The 18,362-nt window shown below is 40.2% G+C and overlaps 1 protein-coding gene across 4 annotated transcripts in view; it reads left to right on the forward strand.

Moving 5' to 3' along the window:
• Positions 1-18,362, forward strand: part of RAB27A (RAB27A, member RAS oncogene family) — a 65,493-nt gene that overhangs the window by 19,426 nt on the left and 27,705 nt on the right. The gene's annotated exons all lie outside the window — the stretch shown is intronic.

Consider the following 18,362-nt stretch of genomic DNA (forward strand, 5'->3'; position numbering starts at 1 on the left):
TTATATTTTGGCTCTCTGGTCTCTCTAAATGGCCGTCTTATCTCTCCCATGGCCTCAGGAAATCAACTATGTTAACTCTAAAATCCATGTTGTTAACTCTTTTCTTTTCAGCCCTAGTTCTGTTTTCCAAATGCCAGTTGAACCCAACTCTCTGGATGTCCCTCAGACATGAGGGACATTGTCTCATACAATATGATGTAATAGTTGAGAGAGTAATAGTTGAACCTGAGTTCAAATCTTGGCTCTGCAGTTACTGGCTGTGTGACCTTGGAGAAGCTGCTTAACATTTCTGTGCATCAGTTTTCTCATCTGTAAATTGGAGACCACATGGGCTTGTTCCAACATCTGTAATTGACAAAGTACTAGTTTCTGGAATACATGAAGAACTCCTGCATGTCCATAAGAAACAGACAACCGAATAGAAAAATGGGAAAAGGACATGAATGGGCTTTTCCCGAAGAAGACATTAAATGACCAAAAAATTTTTTAAAAATGCTCAACCACGTTAGCAATCAGAGAAATGCTAATTTAGATCACAATGTGTTACCATTTGAGAAGTCTGACAACAAACACCAAACATTGGTGAAGATGTGAAGTTGGGAGTGTAAAACAAGTGTATTGGACGGGGATTTGGCATTGTCTTGGATTACTGAACATGCACATACCTATGCCCCCGCAATTTCACTCTCAATACTTAGCCTAGAGCTGAGCCTTCCTTCTGGTACACCCTGAGTGGTTCAGATGTGTTGAGATATTGAGCCTCACTTCCCCCAGGGTGGGTGGGCAGGGCTTGGCATTGCTGGAGCCCTCTGATCTGTTGCCTTTGATCATGAGCATTTGCCCCAGTTTGTCATCAAAATAGCATGCAAAATGGGAAGCAGTTTCCTAGAGAAACTCTTGCTGGTGTGCATCAGAAGATAGGCACACGCGTATTTACAGCTGTATTGTTTTAAGTGAGAACAAAAACATGGGGGACGTGGTTTAGTTAAGGTATTTCTCCTCTGGAAACCCACAGGCCTTAAATAATTAGAGAAGTGCTTTGGCATGTTATTTCTTAACATCAGTGGTAAAAGTGGTAACTATTTCAAGCCAAGTGAGAGAGGCAGAGAAAGAGGCTGAAGGAAGATGATATTACTCCTGGCCAGTATGTATTTTCATTAACATGTGGTCAGACGGGTGCTGTATTATGATGGGCAAGGCTTAAGTTTTGAATCTGAGTAGACACCTTAATGAAGTTTCCCCAAAGGAGAGAACGCTGCAGGCAAAGACATCCAGCTGTCTTTCTGACATTTCCCTTTTACTCACTGCCAGATAAAGTATTTTACAACAGAGAAATGATGTCTGCAAATAAAGTTTTATCAGAAGAGCAGGGACCACCCATCATGACCCATGTCATTTAGTTTGGCTGAGAACACCCTGCTGTGATCTTTTGTCTTGCATGTTCTCTCTTCTGTGGTTTGTATGATCATGGCTTTTTTGGACCTTTCACTGTTGGTCCCTCTACCCCTGTCCCAAGGACAGGGATAAATGTGAGACCCTAGGGCATGGAATAGTTTTCAAGCATTTCTCTGTGACGTGTGTGGCTTTGCTGACCCCTAACACTTGACCTGTCCTAATCCAATCTCATCATCTTTCCCCTCCAGAAATCTGATCCCCACCCACAAAAATCTTATGCCCACTCCAACTTTCTCCCTTCCCCTACTTCACTGTCCTGTTTCTGTCTGCAACACCGTTTTTCTGTCCTGGTCACTCAGCTTCATTCTTTGGAGTTCTTTCTCTTTGCAACTTCCTCTTCCACCCGGTGTGGCACTGCATTTTATTATTTTACAATTCATGTCTCTTGGATCCCTTCCGTCTAATTCCCACTGCTGCTGCCCTCGTTTAGGCTCTCATCTTTTAGGAGTGAGAGGTGATACAAGGGATGGCTGCCTCCATGACCCCATTTAAATTTCTTGTGGCTAAACTCTGGACTTTGAGCCTAGAGTCACAAGACTATAGGGAGGACACCACTGAGTTCAAACCTCTTATTTCGTATTTGAGAAAACAAGGCCTGTGGAGAGTTGGTGACCCAGGCTGAATCACACAGATGGTAGCCGAGCTGGAAATAAACCCTGCACATTGACTGGTTTGTCATCACATTGACTGGTTTGTCATCCAACCTTCTTCAACTTGCCACATTACATCACAAGCATTCCTTGGAATTTACACTTATTTTTGTATTTGTCTTCTGTTTCTTTGACTGTAAATTTTGAAAGGAAGACTATCTTATCCTTATTTGTAGCCTTTGAAGTAGTTAACGGTTTCTCAATATTTGTTAAATTGAAGTCAAAGCATGCTCTAGTACTAAACTTGCTATCTTTCATATTCCTCACCATCTGGCTAAATCCTTCCTGGCTTTGAAAGGCTCAGCTCAGGCTGTGGTTCCTGCTTAAAGTCTTGGTCAGATTGCCCCCCCTTTCTGACCTCCCAGGATCTACTTGTCTTGTAAAACCACCATCATTTGGGTACCTAGCAGTGGACAGTTTATAAATGTGGTCACATAATGTATCCTTTAATCGTTCTGATAATCTTGCTAGATAAATGTTCCCATATTGAGGAAACAGGCTGGGAGAGGTTATGTGACTTGCCGTAGGTCACACAGTTGGGAAGTAAGTGGCGGAGTTCGGGTGTTCTGACTTCAAGCCCATTTCACTTTAGATATCCTGTGCTGAGTGGTCTCTGTGGTGTACCAAACATTTTGCTTCCTGATTGTCTTGTCTTATTTGTCTCTTGTTGAAAATGAGTTCGCTTTGTTTCCTCATCCTGATTACCAACTTCTTGAGGGGAGTGACTGGATCACATATTTCTTTCATGCCCTTCATAGTTTCTAGCACAGTACGGGGCACGTAGATGTTGCTTATTAAATACTGATGAGTTGATGACAAATATAATTTAATTTCCCCTAAAAGAGCAGCTGTCAGTGGAGCCCCAAGACACTTTTTGAGTCACTCCTGAATGAAATCAGCAGGGAACAGAGGGAACCAGAGGAAGGAAGAGGCTATTAGAGAATGCCAGATGGTCGACACAGTTACCAGTTGAGTGACAGCTGGCCTGTTGTCAGTCCAGTGGTGAGGGGTGGTGGAGAAGCAATACACAAGAAGACAGTGTTCAGGAAATATGCAAGTTTACTGGAGAGATGAGACACACTCATGAAATGGGAGAGGAGTACTTAGAAGTAGCATAATACCCGTACAAGTTAACCAAGACAAAGCACTCAGACATATAGAGAAAACACTGGTTAAAGGAATATCCAGAGTAGGAATGTGGCTTGTGAGCACAGGCTTCCAGGGTGAGAGTGCAGTGAGTAGAGAAGCATTTGGCTTAGCTCGTGGTCGTTCTGTCAATTACTGAGGCTGTGAGAAAGGAATATAAACAGGTAAGGATATTTCCATTGAAACAACTTCTCTTCCCTTTTCTCTACTGTGGCAATCATTAGGGCCTCAGCCCTGAGCCCTGGTGTCAGAAGTGAAGGGAACCCAAGTAATTATGCATATCATCTGTGCACAGAGATGTATTGTGTTGACAACTCCATGGCTTTTTCTGGTACTGCCTCATTTCATATGTTTTTGTGAATTTGCCCCATAAATCAGTGAGATGCTTTGGAAATTCCAATAGTTGATAATTAAATCATATTTTCAACTCTGTCTTTTCCCAAAAGGGTCACAAAAATCCACTGACAAATCACCCACCCTAGATTTTGGTTTAGAAAATCACACTGCATCTCCTGAGTTCATAAAACATTCTGCATCTGAACAAAGTGTAAAATCTCTTCCACTAGAATGCATGTGAAAAATGTCCAAATCCTAGCAGTAGAAGCCCAAACATGTTCTTTTATGAGTTTCTGTGTCTGGCAGAGAGCATAAGATTAAGACCTTTTAGATTAGAAGTAATAGAACTTTAATGCCTGTTCCTTCTTGTGTCAGAAATGTTCACACTTTAGAACTATTTTATAGGAGCCCAAGGAATGTGTATCTCAACTGCTTAGAGGCACCAGCAATTAGTAAATTATTTCAAGTTAAAAATTGTAATTTCCATGCAGAATAATTTTCTCTATCATGTTCTATGCAATAGACTCTAAACAGTAAATATATAAAAGCTTTTCTTGGGCATTCACATATGAATTTTTAAGGTGATTTCTCATTTCTAGGAAAACTGATTAATATAATTGGGATCTATTGTTGAAAGTTTTAGTTTATTTTCAGTGCTTGATAACTATATAGCAATTGTATTTTTATGTGATGTCCACATACATGTAGGAAAGTCCTAACTTAAAAAGGTTACCATTGATAATGTCTTTTTTTTTCTAATGGAAAGATAATTCCTGAGGTCAAAACATTCAACTAACAAACTTTTGCGATTTTGTTGGTATGTGGAGGTTAACTTTATCCTTTAAAAAGTGGACTTACTGAAACATGGCTGTAGAATTCTGAGATGGAGTTTCCTGTGGATTGGGAAGCCTTTTCCACTGCTTTACAGTCCCCTCTCGTATAGAATCTCATTTCGTCCTCATTACAAAAATTAAGTATAATATTTCATCTTTCTTTGCTTTTCTCCAAACACTCAAACTAAATTTCTGAAGTTGTTGCTTATCAATTTCTTAGAAACTCATGGATACTTACCTCTTTATGGTGGGCATTTCACGTGCTTTATGCCCCTCTTGTCTATAATTTTCTTTACCCTCTTGGCTTGTTCTCTTGCTGATTCCTAGTCTCTTTGCTAACACAGAATGTTTATTTTCTTTTAGTGAATCTATACTGAGGTTTCTTTATCCATTTCTCTTTCAACAAGGCCCTCTAGATTCTTTATGAGTGACTGTCTCGGCTACTCACTTTAGCCCCTATATTCCTAGCCTCCTGCCTTCAAATATCTTCCTCAGAGATGCACTCAGAAAATAGGAGCTTGGTTCCCATAGGTGCCCTTATCCCAGGCTTGGCTGATGACCGAGACAAGGTATGGCTTTGGGAGACCAATTTCTAACCTGGATGCTTGGCTTTTCATCTGCCCAAGGCAGGAGGAGGAAACTTAGTGAAGGAACCTGGTTGGAACAATTAGAAGCCTTTGGAATTGGATGGGCTAAGCAAGGGAGAGCAAGGGGAATCGAATAAATTGCCCTGATTTAGAAGATAAGAGAGTCTCTCTGGCTTTTGATAAAGTAACAACTACTTGGGCCTTTTCTAGGTATTGTTCCTGCTGGCTCTGAGAGCTAAGTGGTCTCCCTAGTATGTATGGCTAGGTGTCCTCCTGAATTCCTGGAACACTCTCCCCCAAATTCCTGGAACTTCTCCCCTTTTTGATCTACTCCTTAGTTTGTTGGTGTTTGACTTTGATGTGGCTTTGACCACCTGTCTGGGAAGCTCCATTTGTATTTAACCCCTTGTGGCCTGGAGGTGGTTCTGTGCCACCTTCACATGAGGCTGCCTGCTCTGGTAGGGAACACTAGGGGTTGCTCTGTTCCCATCTTCCCCATGTCATTTTCTCCTTCTCTGGAACTTTCTAATGATTTTAAGTAGCCATGCTTTCATATGGAACACTCTTCATGACATAGCCATTGGCTGGAACAAGGGGTTCTGTGAATAAAATACAATACTAGCAATTTTTTCTGAATTTATAGAAAAAGATCAAGTTAGTGGAGAAAATTTTAAGTTTTTCTCCCATCAGTATTTAAAAGGTGTTTTGCATCTCTTTATGCTAGCCTGTGCTATAATTTAGTATAAAGTGTCTTATGACATAGCACAAAATAATATATTCTCAGTTATTTTAAGTTTGCTATATGAACATTTCATTGTGTTCTTCACAGCACATCTTGGCTTTTGAGGGTTCCACCCAAGCGTAGGTTCTGGAGACCATCAAGACTAATCTGGATGTATTTTCTGATGACCTCAATGTATCCATTTAGATCCTTTAAAAGGAAAGGATCACCAATGTAGCTTGTTATAAACATCCTCCCAACAGTTCCCTGTTTCAAGGACACTGGTTCCTGTCCCAGGGAGGGGCTGCTGCTTTTTGATTCACTTCTGGCGTGTTTGGTCTAGATTTTCCCATGACTATTTATTGTGAGTGACCCAATGATCATTGTCCCCAAGACTTTTTCTGATAGACTTATTTTATTCTCTCAAGCTCCAGGTAGCCCTTCTTTGGATTCTCACCAGCGACACCGGACACATTTCATGTTTTCCCTCCCAGATGAGAAGAGTTCTAAAGTTGTGATAAGTGGGGGAGATCTGAGAGGTGGCATCTTTAAGAGATGCTGAATAAACAAGGCCGGGAGACCTTCCAAATGAATTGTCAATCTAAGGTGTTTAGGCAGACAGGTGTTGGGTACAAAGCTGAAGGCAAATGAGATGATTCAGAGCTGGGTTGAAGGTAGAGCTTTCCTCGTTGGTTTTCCAAATGTGTACAATGGAGCTCTTGTTAGGTTCTTGTTGGGCCTATAGGCTTTGGAGGTGGGGTCTTATCTTCATTCTTTTCATCAGAATGGTTCTACTTTCATCTGTTTTATATGTTGGAATGCTGTATAAGATTTCATTTAAAGAAATTTGCTAAAGAAAGTTTGCATCCAGTGGACCAGATGTTTTCTGAGGCAATGAAAGGTTTGCTGCAATGATATTGCGTAGGTTTTCTGAGACCATATGTAGGAGTACCCAACTGGGTGTGAAGACATTGATCTGCTATGGATAAGAAGCAACCCAAACTAAGAATAGCTCTATTGTATTTACAGAAGTAAGACAAAAAGCTCCCCAAACATAAAATAATCTTTACAGTGATCTATAATAAAATGTTATGATGTAACATATTGTGTTCATTCTTTATTGCTCAACTGAGTGTCCTAACAGGATGAAAGCAAACATGTGCTGAACAGATGTGCCTGAGCCTTGCCATTCATTCATTTATTGAGTGTGGCTCACATATGCTTCTTTAAATAATTTCACAAGAGTGGACACGTGAATCTGCTCTGAATTTAAAAAAAAAAGAAAAATCTAGTGCAAGTTACAGATTTCTCAATTAATGACATATTTGTCAGAATTTCAAATAACATATACACACTAAAGGCAGAAGCAAATGACTTAGCCCAGCAGCGTAAGTGAGCAGTTTGGAGATCTCTAAATCTGGTAGATAATTCATTTGACTGTAAGAGTTTTTATTCCAGTTAAAGAAATAACAAATTCGAATAAAAGTTTACAGAATTCTTAAAGTACCTCCGCGGATCCCAGGGTTCCACAGAATGTAGGTTGAAGACCACAGATTGAGCGCCTCTCTGAATTAGGACCACAATGCCTTGTTCTTTTATGATGCTTTATATTCATCTTTTTTAAGACATTAATTACCTTGTGCTTATTTTCTAAAGATGAATGTGACCCAGTTTTTAACACACTTTTTGCATAAACAGTTGAAGTAGCAAAACCTGACTAAGGATATATCAGATTGAAAAACACAACTAGCTAGCTTGAACTAGTAAGTATGTAATTTTGCATCCAACAAACAAGGTTCACAGATCCTTTTCACACAATCATGGAACATTCCATACACTTAACTCGTCATAGCAAATCCCCCCCAAATTGGTATTATGCAGAACACATTTGCTGAAGAAAATGCAATAAAATTAGAAATCAACAACAATAACAAAAAAGCCAACTGTGATCTGACAGGCTGATTTAGAAATTGGCTGGATGGCCAAGTCCATTGTAGTTCCTCAGTCCTTTTGCATAAGTTAACCCAAGGCACACCCCATTCTATAAACAGCTGCTGACAGATATGCAGTCGATCCTAAGATGCATACTGAATAGGTGGAACAAGGAAAGACTTGTTGAGAATCAATAAGAAGCATATCTGATTAGACCTTGTCCATTAGGTGAGCTTCTCTTCTTTCCTTTTGATTCAGCTATTAAAGAATATGATATTTAGGGAGAAGTTAAACACATATTATAAATATATTGGAGAGAGTAGACTGACGAGGACCAGAAAGTCCTATGGCTGGTTGTGTATAGCTTGCTGACACCTAATGGGAGGGGCTAAGAATCCTACTATCATTGTTTTAGTGATGTTAAAATATCGGGAAATGGTTTGATTTTCTGAGCCTATTTTACTGTTTTTAAAAGAACTAAGTTAGTGTATGGCAGAAATATTTACAGATACTAATGTTTCAAACTGGTATGAGTATGCTGCCTTTTCATTAATATTATGGTGAAACCCAAACTGGCACTTGGGAGTTGAGAAGCACTCAAATATTGAGAAGCACTTGGCTTTCTGCAATGATTCTATTCCCAGGTATAGCTAGGAGAAAACCTTTCCTTATTGGAAAAGTAGAAGTCCCTGAAGACACAGCAGCGCATGAGCTTACTGAGGAGGCTGCAGTACCGTGAGGTTAACACGGCAGCTCACTGTGTTAGAAGAAAGCGTGTAATCACTGGTGTTGGTAGTATATAAGGTTAGTTTCTGCACGCACAAACTGGAATTTGGGAAGAGTACTTCAAGATGAGGGACAAGAAAGCCAGGAAAGGAAAAAGAGAATAGAGAGGCTATGGCTCAGGGGTAATGGCTAGAAGTGGGGCTGCTAGAATCCATATGGGGCTGTTGTAGGGTGGATATCTGACTGTGGAAAAGGAAACAGCTGTGAATAAAGGGAATCCTGGGTGCTTTATTTAGTAAGCCACCGTGTACCTGAAGAGCATATTCCTGGGGGCTGAAACGGCTGTGTTCTGATGTGGTCAGTGAGGATGTGGGGTAGGCAGGACAGGGAGAAGTGCAGCTGTATCTGGAGCATCTTGGTAGCCTTGTAAGAACCTGTGTGCCAAACCGATGGTTCATCTTAGCCTTCGGAGTAGGGTGCGTGGGATGGAAGCCCTCACCATTCACAGTTCCTGCAAGTATGCAGTTAGAGCATATCTCAGCACAGAAAAGTTAAAATATGGTCTGTGTCCTTGTTTAAGAAGTCAAGGAAATGATTACACTACCCTTTAAAAATCACCCTTATAGAACAACAATGAAAATGATATCCTAGTGTACAAATGGTTGGGTCTGGAAAGTCAGGGTGGTTTTGTATATTCTGGACACAATTTCTCAATGGGGTGAATAAATATAGAGCACTCATATTTTTGTTTTCAAAAAAGGCAGTGATAAATGAGTCCCTCTCTCCCCCACTTACTGCCAACTCAGGGATATTTATCTAATTGTTTTTATTATCTGGACAGTCATCCTCATAGGTCTTGCTTCTTCTAATTGATACTTTTTTTCCATCCTAAAATTTTTCTTGGAATGAAGGAAGCACCGTTACTCCTTCACGAGGTGAAGTGGTTCACTTCTCGATTTGGTGTATTTCCCCTGACACATTAACATCTTTCTTGTGTTGTAGCACGTGAAAAACTTGAGGGAGGTGAGATGCAAGAGGGGAGCTGGGCTGCATTGGTCAAAGGCCTTACCACGCGCGTTCCATGTTCTGGGTGGACTAGGCTTGGCAGAGTCCCTCACTCCATCTCTAGGTCAAAAATGGAAAAGTGTTCTGCGTTCTGCAACCTTGGAAATGTGCTTTTTAATTTCAGGTCCTTTGAGTGCTACTTGATTTGTAATGCTCTCAATCCTGGCTGCAGTAGCAGCATTGTCACTCCTAATATTTTCCACCTTTGCGTCTCAGGCCCGGGGGTTGGTGGCATTCCGATGTAGCCAACGGTTCTTCAGTTTACCTCTGTGGAGCTTGTTATTAGCAGAATTCCCCCTCTGTTAACCAGTTGGACTCGCAGATACCCACTAAGTCACTCCTCCTTTTCCACTTTTGGAAAATATTTTTTTTTTTATTTTTTTATTTTTTATTTATTTATTTTTTTAAAGATTTTATTTTTTCCTTTTTCTCCCCAAAGCCCCCCGGTGCATAGTTGTATCTTCTTCGTTGTGGGTCCTTCTAGTTGTGGCATGTGGGACGCTGCCTCAGCGTGGTTTGATGAGCAGTGCCATGTCCGCGCCCAGGATTCGAACCAACGAAACACTGGGCCGCCTGCAGCGGAGCGCACGAACTTAACCACTCGGCCACGGGGCCAGCCCCAATTGGAAAATATTTTCACTCCATTCTTTGCATTTTATGAAGTTTCAGTGTCATTCTTAAGGTATAGTGGAAAAAGCACCAGGTTTAAAGTCATAAGATCAGTGTTCAAGCCTTAATTTGTAGTCACAAGAACAACTATGATGTATTGATCTCCATCAGGCATTTTGCTACTCACTTTACACAGGTAGGAGGTGGTGTCCTGGTGTTTGGATTTAGGGGACCCTGACTCCAACACCTGTCATCACTGTCTTCTATATGCTCACAAGAATCAACCTCTGAGTCGGAGTAGACTTTACAGATTTTGCACGTCTATTGAATTCTTAAAGATTTCCCAGCTGTTAACAAGCACATTTAGCCATGGGTTGGACATTTCCATTGCAGTGACATATGGTTGTGTCCACTGTGGGACTGCTTCCACATTGTTTGAAATATTACTCAGAAAACCAAACAGCCACTCCTATTGCCACTGTACTGCCTATATTTTACAAATGACACATTCTATAGTGTTCCCTTTTCCCTGTTACCCTATGTCTATAAAACAAGAAGTACTTGTCACAAACTGTAAGTAATGTAATACCCATTATTTCAGTAAATTCACTTTCCATAAATTCCTATAAGCCCTCATATTATGATCCTAAAAGAGGCTTGGGCAATAAATAATGTCTTTTGGGTAAATGAATCAATGGCATCTCTAAATTAAAAAAAAAAGCCAATATCTCATTTGGATCATTGACAGTGGTCTTCCAGAACGTTTTCTACTTTCAAGAATCATTCCAGTGCTCCCTTCTTTCCAAGTATAGTTGCTTGTATTATCTGTTTACTGGGTTAGGTTGGTTACCTACTGAGGTGATGGTAACATTACAGAAATAGTAGGTCAACTCCTGGATTGAGACTGCTTATTTTTTCTTTATCTTGGTCCTTTCTCTTTAATACTCGTAAATAACTTGCAAATGTTTGCAGGAAGCCTTTGCAAATGAGGATATGTTTGGATGTCCTCACAATATGTGGAAATATATACTTAATTCAACAGTATTTGCTGAGAATTTTATTTTTTCTCTGAAGAACTTGCTATGTTTGAATATTACCATCTGCTAAAAGTTAGTCTTTTCATTTTGTTTAAGTGGGGAAAATGGACTGTTCCTATGTAGCAGGCACATTCATAAATATTAAGCCAAATGATATGCAAATTTAGATCCTGCCAGTTTTTAGCCCTGAACATCTCCCCTCAGTGTTAAGGATGGATCTATGATATTACTACGAAATACTATTGATAGGAATGCATTTATGAATTGTAGGTTATAGGTGAATGTCTAATGCAGTTACAATCTAATATTCTGAATTTGGGTAAAAATCAAACTCATCTTTCAATAAGGAGACAAGAGCTAGATTCCAGTATTATTCTATTTTTCAAAGCCATTCGATTTCTACTTCTCTCTGCCTGAGATCTTTGCACAAACAAGACAAACTCTTTGCTTATAATTTCATCTGTTCTACTCTCAACCTATTCCAGAGGGCGGAAACCTATCTACTCACACCTAGACCGGAAATTGTGAAGAGGAAGCACGTGAGTGCACAGAGGGTAGAAGGCGTCTCCTTTTGTAGAAATGGGGAGCCCCACTACTGGGCAATACACATCTTGCTTTAGCTATGAAAGTAGGTGTGTTTCACTTCAGGGTATAGGAATTGCTGTGGTCTGAGGGAGTTGTAGCTAGGGTTTATTTGGTAAACTAAAGTTGCCCCTACTCATATCTTGGTGCATTATAATATGCCTCTTCTATCCTGCCCCACTCTGTGTGACTTCTCTTCCCCTTTTCTCCTGACTCTTTAAAAAAAAATTTTTTTTTGAGGAAGATTAGCCCTGAGCTAACTGCTGCCAATCCTCCTCTTTTTGCTGAGGAAGACTGGCCCTGAGCTAACATGCATGCCCATCTTCCTCTACTTTATACGTGGGACGCCTACCACAGCATGGCTTTTGCCCAGCGGCACCGTGTCTGCACCCAGGATCCGAACTGGCGAACCGCGGGCGCCGAGAAGTGGAACGTGCAAACTTAACCCCTGCGCCACCGGGCCGGCCCCCCTGCTGACTCTTTTATGTGTCTCTCCCAGAATGCCAGATATGGGTCAACAGTGGCACCACAAAAAAGATAAAAGCCTACTGCTTTTTAACTTAAACTTGAAAAACACTGATAGACATTATAGTTCTATGCCAGTCATTGGTATGCGAACATTTTTCTCCAAATGAATGCCTGGATAAGAGGACATTAAAATGTATGAAAGAACATGTGGCACTATAGTTCTCAAAAATGCTGATGTTCTGTGCTGTTATCTGAAAAGTAATAGTTACATTCACATGTTTCTATTTCTACATAGAAATCACACTGGACCAGGGCAGATGAAGTCCGTAAGATATATAAGGAACACACCATAATATTTTATTAACCATTCTAAGAAATTCAAAATATTTTCTAGTAAAAAAAATTCTTTACAATATACCTTGTTTCTCTTTTTAAAATTTTCTCTTTGTTTATTCTCTATTGAGCTTCACGTTTTTATTCCTTTCACAACTTCACGTGCATGCCAAACATGTGACTTGCGCAGGTATCTGCAGGGGAAAAAGCAACGTGGAGATGTGGATTTTGATGTTATGTTATGCTGTGTTTATGAGGGAAGATTAAAATGTTCAAAAGGATTGGCTTGTTTGAAAACCCAAAGAAACAGGTGGAGTCATTAGGAGAACTTAGGTTGGGACATGGCTAAAAGTGGAAGGTCTAAGGTAGGGAAGGAATAAGAAAAGGCATTTTCCATGTTGAGTATTGACTCCCCATCGGACTCTGGCACCAAGCACAGAATAGGCTTTCGATAAATATTTGTTGAATGAAGGAGCGAGTGAGAGAGCCACGAGTACCCTTACAGAGAACTTCAGGTGGCACCAGAGAAAATAATTTTGATTTGAGAGGAAAATACCAAGCTCAACACCAAACAAGTCTACAGGGAAATGAAAAAATGTGCAACTTTTCTGCTTTCTTTCCATTTTGAAACCATAGGAAAGACAGACACAAAGAAAGAGGATTTACAGGAGATGGTACAATATCAAGATTTATATTTTCTTGGATTTGCTATAACCAACAAGAGGCAAACAAGCCCTTAGTTTCTGACTTTTCCCCTTGGGGGAACCCCTCAGAAAGAAGAGCTTTGTGATAGAGAGGTTGTAGGGGCAGAAATACAGATCCTTCATCCCCAAATCTCTAAGTCCAAGCCTTAGTCTTGAAGCAATTTATCACTATAGCTGCTGGCACCACAGGAAACTTTTGATTCCTGAATAAAAGCAACTATAACTGGGGTTCCTGGCTTTGAAGGAAGGGATACAGAGAGAGTAAAAATCTTTGTACATTAGAAAAGGATAGAGGACTGGAATTTAGGAGACTTGGGATCTCAGCCCCATATCTAATAAGCTGGTTAATTTCAGACAGTTCACTTGGCTTCTCTGGGCCTCAGTTTCCTCTTCTGGAAACTAGAGCATTCAACTGATGAACACCACAGCTCTGAAACTGCCGAAAATCACAGAGATAGAATTCATCATTCAATTGGAATGCCAAGGTAGCTTTTGTGATGGATAGAGACCCCTATACATGATTGCACCTAAGTCGAATTTGTTTCTATGGTTTTTCTAAAAGTTCGGAATAGGCTAAATGAAGAATAGGTTATAAAATTACATGCCTTGCTAATAAAGAACTTGATGAGGCTATTAGTAATAGTATTGCCAAAGACAAGTTTCAGTTACGTACTGAACACTTAACATAGACCAAGTTCTGTGCTAAAAGCTTTCTGTGGATAATGGCACTCCATCCTTAAAATAACGCAATGAGGTTAGTAATGTTGTTAAGTCCATTTTATAGTTAAAAGAATGTAAGCTTAAAGAACTTGGACCAGGTCATGCAAAGAAGAGTCAGAATTTGAACTCAAGCCTACGTGCCATCACATAAGAAAACATGACCCTCTATGTAGTATAAGTTTTGTACAGACATCAAGTTCCCTTTAAGGATGATGAGCAGATAAAATAAATTCATGCATGTCCAGTGCTGTTTGTGGAACATGGTAGTTATTCAGTTAATATTATCCCTCCCTTTGTGTTTGACTCTCTGTACTAGATATGGGTGATAGAGGGAAAATTTGGCTGTCAAGAAATGGCTGGCCTATCTGGAGTAGTTCTAGAATGATTCTGCCCAATGATAGGGGATCCTAAGTTTGGAGTCTGATCAACTTTAATAGGAAGCTTCATGGAGACTTTGGGTTATGAAGTGGGGATGTGTGTCTGTGTGTGTTGTGTGTGAGAGAGAAATAGATCTTTCATTTTTGCTCTGAACTAAAACCACTCTCTTCTGTCTTATTCCTTGGAAGACAATTAAAATACATTTTATTTTCTAAAGAAGGAAGAAGATCATTGACTTTCTCTCACCAGGCAATTATCACCAGGTAGTATATGTTGAGGAACTGGGTGTTCCTTGCTTTCTAGTGTTAATCTGATGAGAGTGAGGGTGGAGAGCACTTTGAAAAAATATTTGTGTAAGGAGGAGAGATAGAAGTGAATTGAATAAGAAAGTCTTTTGCAGGTCCCAAATTGGGGGCATTCTTGACTTTTTTTTTTTTTTGAGGAAGATTAGCCCTGAGCTAACATCCGCTGCCAATCCTCCTCTCTTTGCTGAGGAAGACTGGCCCTGAGCTAACATCCATGCCCATCTTCCTCTACTTTATACGTAGGACGTCTGCCACAGCATGGCTCACCAAGTAGTGCCATGTCCACACCCGGGATCCGAACCGGTGAACCCCAGGCCGCTGAAGCAGAACATGCAAACTTAACTGCTGTGCCACTGGGCTGGCCTCCGTTCTTGGCTTTTTAGAAGACATGTCCTTGAGGCATTTAGATGCTACTTCCTGAAGGAGGTATAGAGTTTAAAGAAGTGGCTTTAGGTCCAAGTGCTCTTCATAGATCCTTATTTTTTATTTTATTAATTTTTAGTTTTGGGGCTCAATTCTTTCTCCTAGTTCTAGGAAAGAGAGGAATATTGGCTGCATATTGACCCTTGGAAGCTAGATTGCTAGATGATGATGATAATAGCAGTTAATACTTATATGGGACTTACTGTGTACCAGGCACTGTTCTAAACTTTATATGTATATATGCACTCATTGAATCTTCACAGCAGCCCTCTGAGATAGGTTTACTGTGTGCTTCATAAAATCTAAAATGTGTTGATGGTGCATTCTTGATCATGCTAGAAGATGCTAATGAAAAGTTTTCACACAACTGTATCTCCAGCGCCACCTCATTTAATGACAATTGCAAGATGTCATGAGTTATAAGACTGTGAAATATAAGATGCATCCCAATTGTAAAGAAGTTAAAATAAGAAATCATATGCACGCTATAATTAATAAAATAGGATATCATTCCCATTTTTAAGATGGGGAACCCAAGCCAAGAGAGATTCAGTTTTCTAAAGTGACATGCCTGGATTCAAATCCAGGTGATTCGGTTCTAGAGTCCATGCTCTTAACCTCCACTTTTTTCTGTGTCTCCACAATATGGTGGAATTGAGCCCATGTTAACATGTAGGTAGACTGCCCAAGACCCACTTACTCGTCCTCTCATTGTGGTGTCTGTGATAGAATTGTACTGAGATCCTTCTGAGAGAAGAAGTGTGTCTCATATATGTATCGCCTGCCTTTAGGGCTGTGATGAGGATTGTTGCACTAATGCATACAAAGTGCTTGACATGTGGGCACCTGACCTAGACTTCTGACCCATGTTTAGCAAGAGCAATGCAACTGGGGGACTTGATGAACTGGCTTCCCAAGAATCAATAGGCTAGAGTACCTGCTGGAAATGTTGTGTACAAAATGTTGTTTCAGTGCCCCAAATGTAAAATTCTGCACTGTATGTGTTTCCTGTTTCCCTTTCTGCTTTCAAATGCCAACATAAAGATAATTTGTTATTTCCCTACTTGGGGAGTGGAGTCCTTTCTTTTTAGAGAACAGGCCCCAGAAACACCGCTCAGGACTTGAGGAACAAAAATGAGAAACAAAAATATTTTTTTGCTATGAAAATGGTTCTATATGAAGACCTACCAGCAGTTGAAACTTAACGTTAAGTTGTCTTCACCTCATGGTGGTAAGCGGTGGTGAGACAACCACATATGGGACTGCAGGCTGGGTTTGGGGTTGAAGTTTGCTATGGGCTAGAATTATGTTTTGCTGAAAGATGGAATGATTCCATTAATTCTAGGCTTTGACTAACTGATTACAAGCGCAGATAAGGAAACTATCACTGTCAATACCCTTCCCAAAGCCTGAAGAATCTCTGTTATCAGAAGACCTGCCTGCTCCCTGAATCCTTTTATTTCTTTTCTCTTTGGAGTTCTGGTGTCTGTTAACACCAACCAGCCTGGTCATTGTGACCAATTTAGGACAAATTCTGTATAGCCTCTAGATTTGCTAAACGTTTTCCCCTGTTGAAATCTCTATTTTATTGTAGGATCATGGATTAATATTTTGTTGCCAGCTCCCTGAGATAAAATGGGAGGTCAGTTCTCAACCAAAGAAGCCTGGATCACTCATCACACCTTTCCCTATTATTTATCGTGTGCTCCTCTGCTGGTACTCCTTTCTTCCAACCTGTTTACTGTACTCAACACGTACAAGCTGTTGAAGTATAGAAAGAAACTAGACTCTGGTGGAGATAAATTTTTGGGTAAAGACTGTCTACAGTTGAGGTAATTATAAGTACAAATTTGTTTGTTAGTTAAGTACCAGTTTAAAGCACCAAACTGTTGCTTTTGGTGCTTTTGATGATCATTTTGAACCAGTTTTTACCCTACTAGGCCAATAAAAACCATTTTATAGGTGACTTGAACTAGTTACAAGCAGTCTGATAAAATTAGAGCGAGTATGACCCAGTTGGAGATAGATTTCATTGGTCAGCACTAGCTTGATTCAGTAAAATATGCTGTGAACCAATCAAACCTTATGTGAACTAGTCAGAACCTGCTCATCCAGGTCAGAACTTATTTGAGCTAGCTAAAACTAGTCTGAAGCAATTGGAGCTGTTAAAATCAGACCCAAATAATGGTCTGATTTTGGTTAGGCACATCTGGTTTTGCCAAAGTCGTTTTAGATTAGTCAGAAGTGGTTTTGTAGGTAGAACGTCTCTGAACTCAGCTGTTTTACTCCAAACTAGTGTGAACCATTCAGATCCTTTTGAACACGTATGAGCCTCTTAAAATGGATTGGAGTGTTTTATACACATTTGAACCTGTTTGTTTCCTTTTTTTTAAAATCCCATTAGCCCTGAGCTAACAGCTGCCATCAATCCTCCTCTTTTTGCTGAGGAAGATTGGCCCTGAGCTAACATCTGTGCCCATGTTCCTCTGCTTTATATGTGGGACGCCTGCTACAGCATGACTTGATAAGTGGTGTGTAAGTCTGTGCCCAGGATCTGATCTGGTGAACACCAGGCTGCCGAAGCAGAGCACGTGAACCCAACTGCCATGCCGCTGGGCTGGCCCCTACACATTTGCACCTGTTTTTAAGCTGGCCATAACTCTTTTGAAATTGACATATCTATTTAAAATGAATTGAAAATAGTTTGAACCAGCCAGCAAAATCAGAATTCATTTGAAAATTATCTTTGTTGACTGGGCAAACTACTTTGAGCCAGTCAGCAATCTTTTTGGCAGAAATATGGTTTGAGCTCCCCACAGGCAATTTCAGAAATTGTTCTAGGTCTTCAGAGCCAGTCAGATAGGTCCAGAATGGGGAAAAGGGAGTGATCTAACATTTATTGAGTACTCAGTGTGCCAAGCATTGTGCTGGGCACTCCACAAAGAGTATCTTATTCACTCCTTAGAATAATGGTAAAAAGGTAGTGTGCATTATCTTTTTTTTCATAGAATAGGAACCTGAAAATCCAAGGCTCGAAGACATCTGAGTAGCTGATATGTGGGAGACATGGGATTCAACACAGCTCTGCTTGACTTCAGAGGTCATGTGTTTCCTGTTAGGCTACCTTGTATGATATCATACCTGGTCCTTTTAAGCCCAACATGTATTTGTAAAAATATGAGTAACTGACATTAAGCTTGGTGTATAATGGACGTTGGACTTGAAGTTAGGAGACCTATGTTCCAGACTGTACAAATGAGTTAACCTCTCTGGGTTCTTTTTCATCCGTTGGAAAACTGAACCCAGAGAATGAAAGGTCTGAGCGTTTATTTTCAGATCGGCAAGGCAGATA

The sequence above is a fragment of the Equus caballus genome, chromosome 1 (genome assembly GCF_041296265.1).
Source record: "Equus caballus isolate H_3958 breed thoroughbred chromosome 1, TB-T2T, whole genome shotgun sequence".
Classification (NCBI taxonomy): domain Eukaryota; kingdom Metazoa; phylum Chordata; class Mammalia; order Perissodactyla; family Equidae; genus Equus; species Equus caballus.